The sequence below is a fragment of the Caretta caretta genome, chromosome 4, assembly GCF_965140235.1.
Source record: "Caretta caretta isolate rCarCar2 chromosome 4, rCarCar1.hap1, whole genome shotgun sequence".
NCBI classification, from domain to species: Eukaryota; Metazoa; Chordata; order Testudines; family Cheloniidae; genus Caretta; species Caretta caretta.
This window is the reverse complement of record NC_134209.1, coordinates 66,624,156-66,632,251: the sequence shown is the minus strand read 5'-3', so window position 1 is coordinate 66,632,251 and position 8,096 is coordinate 66,624,156.

Here is an 8,096-nt window from a genome sequence, read left to right as displayed (position 1 = left end):
TAGTGTGCATTTGATCCATTACTAAAATTGTGAATCAGAGTAAGTTTGCTTATATTGATACATTACAGTACCTCAATGTTGCCAACTCCCATGATTTTATTATGAGTCTCACAATATTTCACATTTTTCTTAAAGCCTCAACTTCTGGATTAATGTGAATACCTGAGAATCTCAGCTTTCATAAAAACAGTTATTGGACCTTAGTTGTGAAGAAAAGCTTGAAAATGTAATCCAAGTGGACCCTAAAGGTTAAAAACCCCCACAAAATAAATAAAAGTAACCCACAATATATTTTTAAAATCTCATGTTTTAATAAAATCTTATGATTTGGGGGGTTTTATTTAGAATTTCTGAACAGTTACAGTTGGCAATACTGGTACCTATCTTTGAGTCAAGTGACGATAATCAACGGACAGATCTTGCCAAGAATTTGTCATGTGATTTGTTTTTCACTCATGCAAGAAGTCCAGTTCACTTCAGTGATTCCACTTGCGTGATTTAAACGGCTTAACAAAGTGATTTTTTTTTACAAGATTAGCCCTATATTTGTGTTTGTGCAGCATGCCTGGCAAAATATGCTGTCCTCTGGGCCGGGGTAAAATCCTGGGCTGGGCAGTTGGAGGGGCAAAGCTTCCCATACTGGTCAAAAAGCCCTCCTTTGTCCCAAATATGTCCCCCTCTTTGTCACCCTCCTACTACCCCGCTGTCCCCGCACTTTCCCATTTCACATAGCAAACGCCCTGTCATCTCTGACCAAAGTTACGTGTGGAGCAGCTGTTATATAAGAAAGTGGAGTTTGGCTGGGAGACCAAAGATCATCTTCCACTTCCATCCTGGAAGGCAGGGCTCTGGACAGCAGAGACAGAGGAGGGAACAGCAAACTGCTGTGGACAGCAGGGGTTGGTTACTGTGTGTTCAGGAAAAAGTAATATAACAGTTAAATATAAGCTCTGGATACCTTACTGAAGTACAGTACAAGTCTAGGCTCCATGGTGGGGGCCACAGGGGCAGATATCTGCATAAAAATGGGCTCTCTCTCTATCTACCACAGCTGTAATCTCTCATATTATTACAGAATCCCTACAAGGAAGCTCAAAGGAAAAAGTAAATCACTGTCTATGGTCAGCCACACTTCTCACTCAGTGCACTTGGGAGTGAGACAAAAAGAGGGCAAATGGCCAGTGTAATGTTACATTTGCTACTGGTAGCAGTTACTGATGTCTAGGCATTCTCTTGCTGAATTGTCATAATTTGCTACTAAGCCCTTCCCCGTCTTCCTGTCCAGGGATAGCAAATTGTGATAGACGTATCTCTATCAATCTCAATTTTCTATCTCTACCTTCTCCCATTTTCTGGTCCAGGGGTAGTAAATTGCGACAGACAGGGGTTCACCTGTCACAATTTGCTGCCTCGCACCTATCCCCGCTTCCTGGTCCAGGGAGTAGCAAGTTGTGATAGACAGAATTTCCTACCATTGTGAAATCTCCATTTTAAATTTGGACACAAATAAAACAAGGTATTATTGTAATTTGGAAAAGCTTTCTACAGAGTTAACCTCAGGACTACTGTATGTAAAACCCTGACTGAAGGTACTGTTTTTCATTGTTAGTCTCTTTCCATTGTAGATTAGGCCATAGAGCGGTGGTTCTCAATCATTGTGGGCCACATATGCCCCAGGATCCCGGACCCTGCCCATGGGGTCGGGTGGCAGCCCCGGACTCCAGAGTCTGTGGGGCTGAGTTGCAGCCCCGGACCCTGGACTCTGTGGGGCTGGGTGGCAGCCAGTAGCCCCAGACTCTGGACTCCCGCCACACATCTACATGTTCCTTATACAGACTTCCCCACCATTGTCACTCTTACACATATTGAGCAAGCTTTCAATACAACATTTGCACTGCTATACTTTGGCACACAAATATGAGCAGGTTACCTTCTGATCTGATTGTAGACATTTTCTCAGGCTTTTCCCCACTGCTAAAAACCAAAGCACCATTTCCTCACTGTGTTTTTACCTCAGAATAGCTCCTGCAGCTTCCTTACCCTGAGGTGTTAAAAAAATTATCTTTTTTTAGCAGTGAGGAGAAGGCCGAAGGGCTAGATTCACAAAGGGACTTAGGTGCTGGGATACTGAGTGTTAATGCCTAACTTTCAGGTGCCTAAAGTCACAGGAACAACACTGATTCACAAAGCCTGGATTTTATGTCCAAGCTCCCAATACAGTGCATGGGACAGAATATGATCCACGCAAGTCAGTTTGCTAAACTGTGAGCCACCTAAGATAACCAATGGGAGATGCCAACAAGAAAGGTGTGTCCTAAACCCGCCCCTCTCATAGAGTTCATCTCCTAAGACCCCACTGCAGGTAGGTGCCTACCTGTACCTAGCAATCCATGAATGGGAACCCTTCTGACAAGCGTCTTACGCACCTAAGCTGTTTCTTGCAAGACTGAGCTAGGCAGTACCTAACTCCACAGAAAACATTCAGAGGAGAAGGTGGTGGTGCCCATCGTGTACCTTTTAGCCCTGTGATTATGGCACTCATCTGGGAGGTGAGAGACCCCTGTTCAAATCCTCTCTCCCTCTCTGTCTGAGGGAGGATTTGATCCTCAGTCTCCGCACATACCAAACAAGTGCGCTAACCACTGGGCTAGAAGTTACAAGGAAGGTGGTGACACCATGTCCTTCTCCAGCCAGATTTTGAATGGACCCCAATCCAGTAGGTGGACTCTGAACATGCCTACCAGAGCAGGCCCTGCACACAAGATAGGCATTCATTCGCTTATCTTCTCTGATTCATGATCACTCTGCGGCTTAGGCAGGAGATAGGCATCCAAATGCCTAGAGTAATGCATTTTCAGAGGCAGAAATTTAGGTGCCTAGGGAAGTTTTACCTTGTAAACATAGGTGCTGAGTGAGTTTAGGTGCCTAAAAGGGTTGGTTGGAGTTTTGGGAATTGCAGTGGAGCTAATAAAACTGGGATTTGGGCACTTAAACCCAGACTTGGGTGCCTAAGTACCTTTGTGAGTCTAGCCCTGAGTCTCTATAATGTGGCCATACAACGTATTGTGCCTAGCTTCTTTAGATCTTCATAAGAATGTGAACATCATCTTTTTTTCAAAACACTTCTCAGTGTTGTCAGCAAAACCATTGCTATCAGCAAGCACACGTGTGTGCTCTTCCATTAAACAACCACCGATGCCACAGGGCTATCTGAAGCAGATATATTTATAACATTTCTCCCCTTGCACTCTGATTGGCTCAGGAAACAGGAAGTGACCTGCCAGATGACTTGCCTACAATGAAAATATCCTATATAGCTTCAGAACCAAATATAGAGCATGTCTATAACTGCCACATCCTCTTTGTGGATGATTCTGGACCAGGTGGTCAGCTTTGCCCATGTGCTGAGACAAAACAGCACAATGTTTGAAGTGAGCTGAATATATTTTTGTTGCTGCTTTTCAGACTGTATCCTCACACTTGGAAGTCTTCCTACATGGAGTAAAGCGAGGAGGCAATAGTTTAAGTACTAAGTGATTAACTAATTAACTGGATGTTTCAGCTCCTCAAGTGGAAACCGTTCAAAGAGAGACAGGAAGAGACAGTGGAAGGAGGAAGGCTGGCTGGAAGGGCAAAGCAGCAGGTGACTTCCCTCCCCTTCTGGCCTGTGCCTTGGTAACAGGTACAGGTTTGGGGAGAAGCTTTATGCTGTGGGCATCAAACACTTGTAAAACATATTATAAATAAAGCACATGGTGTTGAACTTGCCACAAGTATATCTGAGGACTGTTTGCAGCAAAAGAATCCAGGCTGAGTGAATCCCACCCTGTAACAATTTGGACTTCAAGACAGGTCAAAGGGTTGATGATTAATAGTGTTTTTGGGAAGGAATGCTGCAGTCTTCTGTGGTTGCCCTGATTGCTGTTGTCAGAATTAAGGCCACTTTAGTTCTGAAAATGAGCATCTACAAAAGCGTTTAAGGTGCTGTACCTTACGTTCATCAACTTCACACTTTAGTGCTGGGGTGGCCAACCTGAGCCTCAGAAGGAGCCAGAATTTACCAATGTACATTGCCAAAGAGCCACAGTAATACATCAGTAGCCCCCCCTCAACTCCCCTCCTGCTCCCAGCGCCTCCCACCCACAGATCAGCACCTCCTCCTCCTTCCCCCCCTCCCCAATTAGCTGTTTCCTGGCATGCAGGAGGTTGGGGGGGAGGGGGAGGAGCGAGGGCACAGCAGGCTCAGGGGAAGGAGTGGGGGCAGGGCCCGTGGCAGAGCCAGGGGTTGAGCAGTGAGCACCTCCCAGCACATTGGAAAGTTGGCACCTGTAGCTCCAGCCCCGGAGCCGGTGCCTACACAAGGAGCTGCATATTAACTTCTGAAGAGCCGCATGTGGCTCCGGAGCCACAGGTTGGCCACCCCTGCTTTAGTGTGACATTATACAGACAAGCCTTTAATAAAGGAAGGGAATAAGGGGAAAAAGTTGATTTTAATTCCTTTAGTCTAAAATGTTTTAACTGGTTTTCCATAATAACCATGCAAATGGGGGAAGGGAGCTGCAGACATTCAGCAGCAAATACCTCTGGTGGTAAAGGAGCAGTTTTAGCTACACAATAATAGTAGCAGAGTTTTCAAGCCATGAATAATTCAGCCAACATCTCAGTCAGCATTATAGTCTGTATCCTCAGTGCTAAGAAAATGTGTGTTTCTGGCACTGGGTAACTAACATACATTAGCTATCCCACTGTAAAAACACAGTGGAGACAAGGCACTTTAGCGATGTCACCAAAAGGCAGAAGGTGAGATCAGCACTTTGCCATCTGGGCATCGAATGCAAAGAACTAACAGGATAAATCACAGTATGAAACAGTGCACATGTCAGAATGAAAAACAGCACTGAAATGTATCCTCGCTTTTTAAGTGTGCTCACAGATCTTGGGAGACAGGCCAGTCCTTGCTTACAGACAGACCCCCAACCTGAAGCAAATACTCACCAGCAACCACACAACAAAAACACTAACATAGGAACCTATCCTTGCAACAAAGCTTGTTGCCAACTGTGTCCACATATCTATTCAGGGGACACCATCATAGGGCCTAATCACATCAGCCACCCCTTCACCAGCACATCTACCAATGTGATATATGCCATCATGTGCCAGCAATGCCCCTCTGCCATGTACATTGGTCAAACTGGACAGTCTCTACGTAAAAGAATAAATGGACACAAATCAGACATCAAGAATTATAACATTCAAAAACCAGTCGGAGAACACTTCAATCTCTCTGTTCACTTGATTACAGACCTAAAAGTTGCAATTCTTCAACAAAAAAACTTCAAAAACAGACTCCAACGAGAGACTGCTGAATTGGAATTAATTTGCAAACTGGACACCATTCAATTAGGCTTGAATAAAGACTGGGAGTGGATGTCATTACACAAAGTAAAACTATTTCCCCATGTTTATTTCCCCCTCTACTGTTCCTCAGACGTTCTTGTCAACTGCTGGAAATGGCCCACCTTGATTATCACTACAAAAGGGTTTTTTCTCTCCTGCTGGTAATAACTCACCTTACCTGATCACTATCCTTACAGTGTGTATAGTAACACCCATTGTTTCATGTTCTCTGTGTATATAAAATCTCCCCCCTGTATTTTCCACTGCATGCATCCGATGAAGTGAGCTGTAGCTCATGAAAGCTTATGTTCAAATAAATTAGTCTCTAAGGTGCCACAAGTACTCCTTTTCTTTTTGCGGATATAGACTGACAAGGCTGCTACTCTGAAACCTGTCATATTTTGTTATGTTTTTCTTCAAGTGATTGCACATACCATTCCACTTTGGGTGTGTGGAGTGACTCATACACCAGAGTCAGAGATTTTTCCCTAAGCAGTTTGAAGTATAAACAATTCAGTAGAAACATCAACATCTACTTATGCAACAAATGAAGTAACTGAAGAGTAAAGCGTGCAGGATTGAGGATTATTTACAGAAGTAAGGATTTCAGTTACAAAAGTGGGGGGAATCACATTACTGGAAATCCAAAATGGTATTGAATGTTATAGGAATGTATCACGGTTTTAAGTATGTGGCTTCTTTGCGAGAGGTAACAGCAAAAGTATGAAGTTAATGCACTCAGAGGCTCAGAAGAAAAAAAAGGAAATTAAAAGAACCCAAATGTTTTTTTTTTAAATTTAATACATTTGAGGTATATAACTCATGATTTTTGAATACTTGTAGTTGTCAATCTATCAGGGGTTTTTATATCTCTATTTAGTAAAATTTACAGTAGAAATTGCTTCTGAGAAGGATTTCATACAAGAAAGTATAGTTAAGCGAATAGTGGGGTTTTCAAAAGCATCTAGTTACTTTTAAATTCTAAAAATCTGGCCTCTAGTGAATATTTGGGAACCAAGTTCTACACACAAATAACAACATGTGAAAAAGCACTAGGGTGCTGGATAGAGAGGCAAAATAACAGTTGACAAAGGCAATTCCCATTGACAGATCAAAGGAAACTGAAAAACACTAACCCAGGAAATCAGTCAGCCTTGAAGTCATATAATCCCAAAGAATAAACTTGTGTATTAAAAAAAAAAGAATAGTAGCACACTACAAATAGGAAGTGTTATACTAGAAACACTGGGAGATGTGATTGCTAAAGCTACTAGCAACTATTAATATTTTTAACGATTCTTTGCTAATATAAACTAAATAGCACAATGACATCCATCTGGAAAATGTTAGTGAAGATAAATGATGAAGTGCTAGGATTAATAAAAAGAACACTTTAAAAAGTAAATAATTTAGAGAGGAACAACATTTACAGTGGATTACAAAAAAGAAAAGAAAAGCCAGTCCAGTTCAGACATTCAGAACTGCAGTTCAGACAAATTTGTGAACTGCCATGAAGCTTTATGCAGACATAGAAACTGATAAGGGATTTTTTAAACATTAAAAAGATGTGTGATAATTATAATGTCTGGAGGAGGGATGCAGGTATGTAAAATATTCAGTGACTCAAGTTTTCTTTAGCAGCTGAGAACATTGTATCAGATAGGGAAGAACTGTCTTGTCTAGGCATTGGGATGCACTGAGTCTTTAAGAACGCAACCCTGGGAGGTGGGTGCTGAGATGAACTGAGGAGAGGGAAGGGGAGGACCCTTTGCCTCACACGCGCTGTTGTTTCAACCACTGCCAGTGGATCACCCTACCGGGTACCAGCACATGGGGTGGCCCACCCTGGGCATCCCCTGTCGTATGTTAAAGGAGGTGAGGGCAGCCTTACCTCCCGCTTTTCTTGCTTTCCTTGAGTGGGACCTGTAGGATGATGGTCCCCTTCAACCCTTGCCCTATGAAATTTGCCACTCCGGCCTGGCCCCACAAGCCACCTGAGCTGGCTGCATGATAACCAGCTGGTCCACTTCTGAATCACACCCAGGGAACATCTGTATACACTTGTGCTTCCGGGTATCCTTTTCCTCTCCCTCGTGTGCTGTCCTGACACTAAACGGATATACCTGTGGCCACCAGCACCAAGGACCCCTGGTGAACCAGCCTGTACTCCACTCTGGTTCCATGTCCCATTGGGGATATTAGCTGCAGCTGCTCCATGGAGCCATGTACCTGACATGGTTCACAAATTCCCCTAACAACACCTGTCCCTTTGTGGTGAGAGGGAGACCCTGGCACACATCTAAATAGGGTGTGTCAGTGTCAGCCCCTCTTCCAGCTCCTCCAGAACCTTCTACTGAGGTTCTGGCTCAGGGGTGGGCAAACTACAGCCCTTCAGACATTTTAATCCAGCCCTTCAGCTCCCGCTGGGGAGCAGGGTCGGAAGCTTACCCTGCTCCAGCACTTCAGCCGGGGAGCGGGGTCAGGGTCTTGCCCTGTTCTTCGTGTGCTGTGGCTCCATGCGGCTCCCAGAAGCAGCAGCATGTCCCCTCTCTGGCTCCTACACATAGGGGCAACCAGGGGGCTCTGCACACTGCCCCCGCCCCAGCCATGCAGCTCCCATTGGCCTGGAACTGCGGCCAATGAGAGCTGCAGGGGTGGCGGCTATGGACATGGCAGAGCACAGAGCCTGGAGCAGC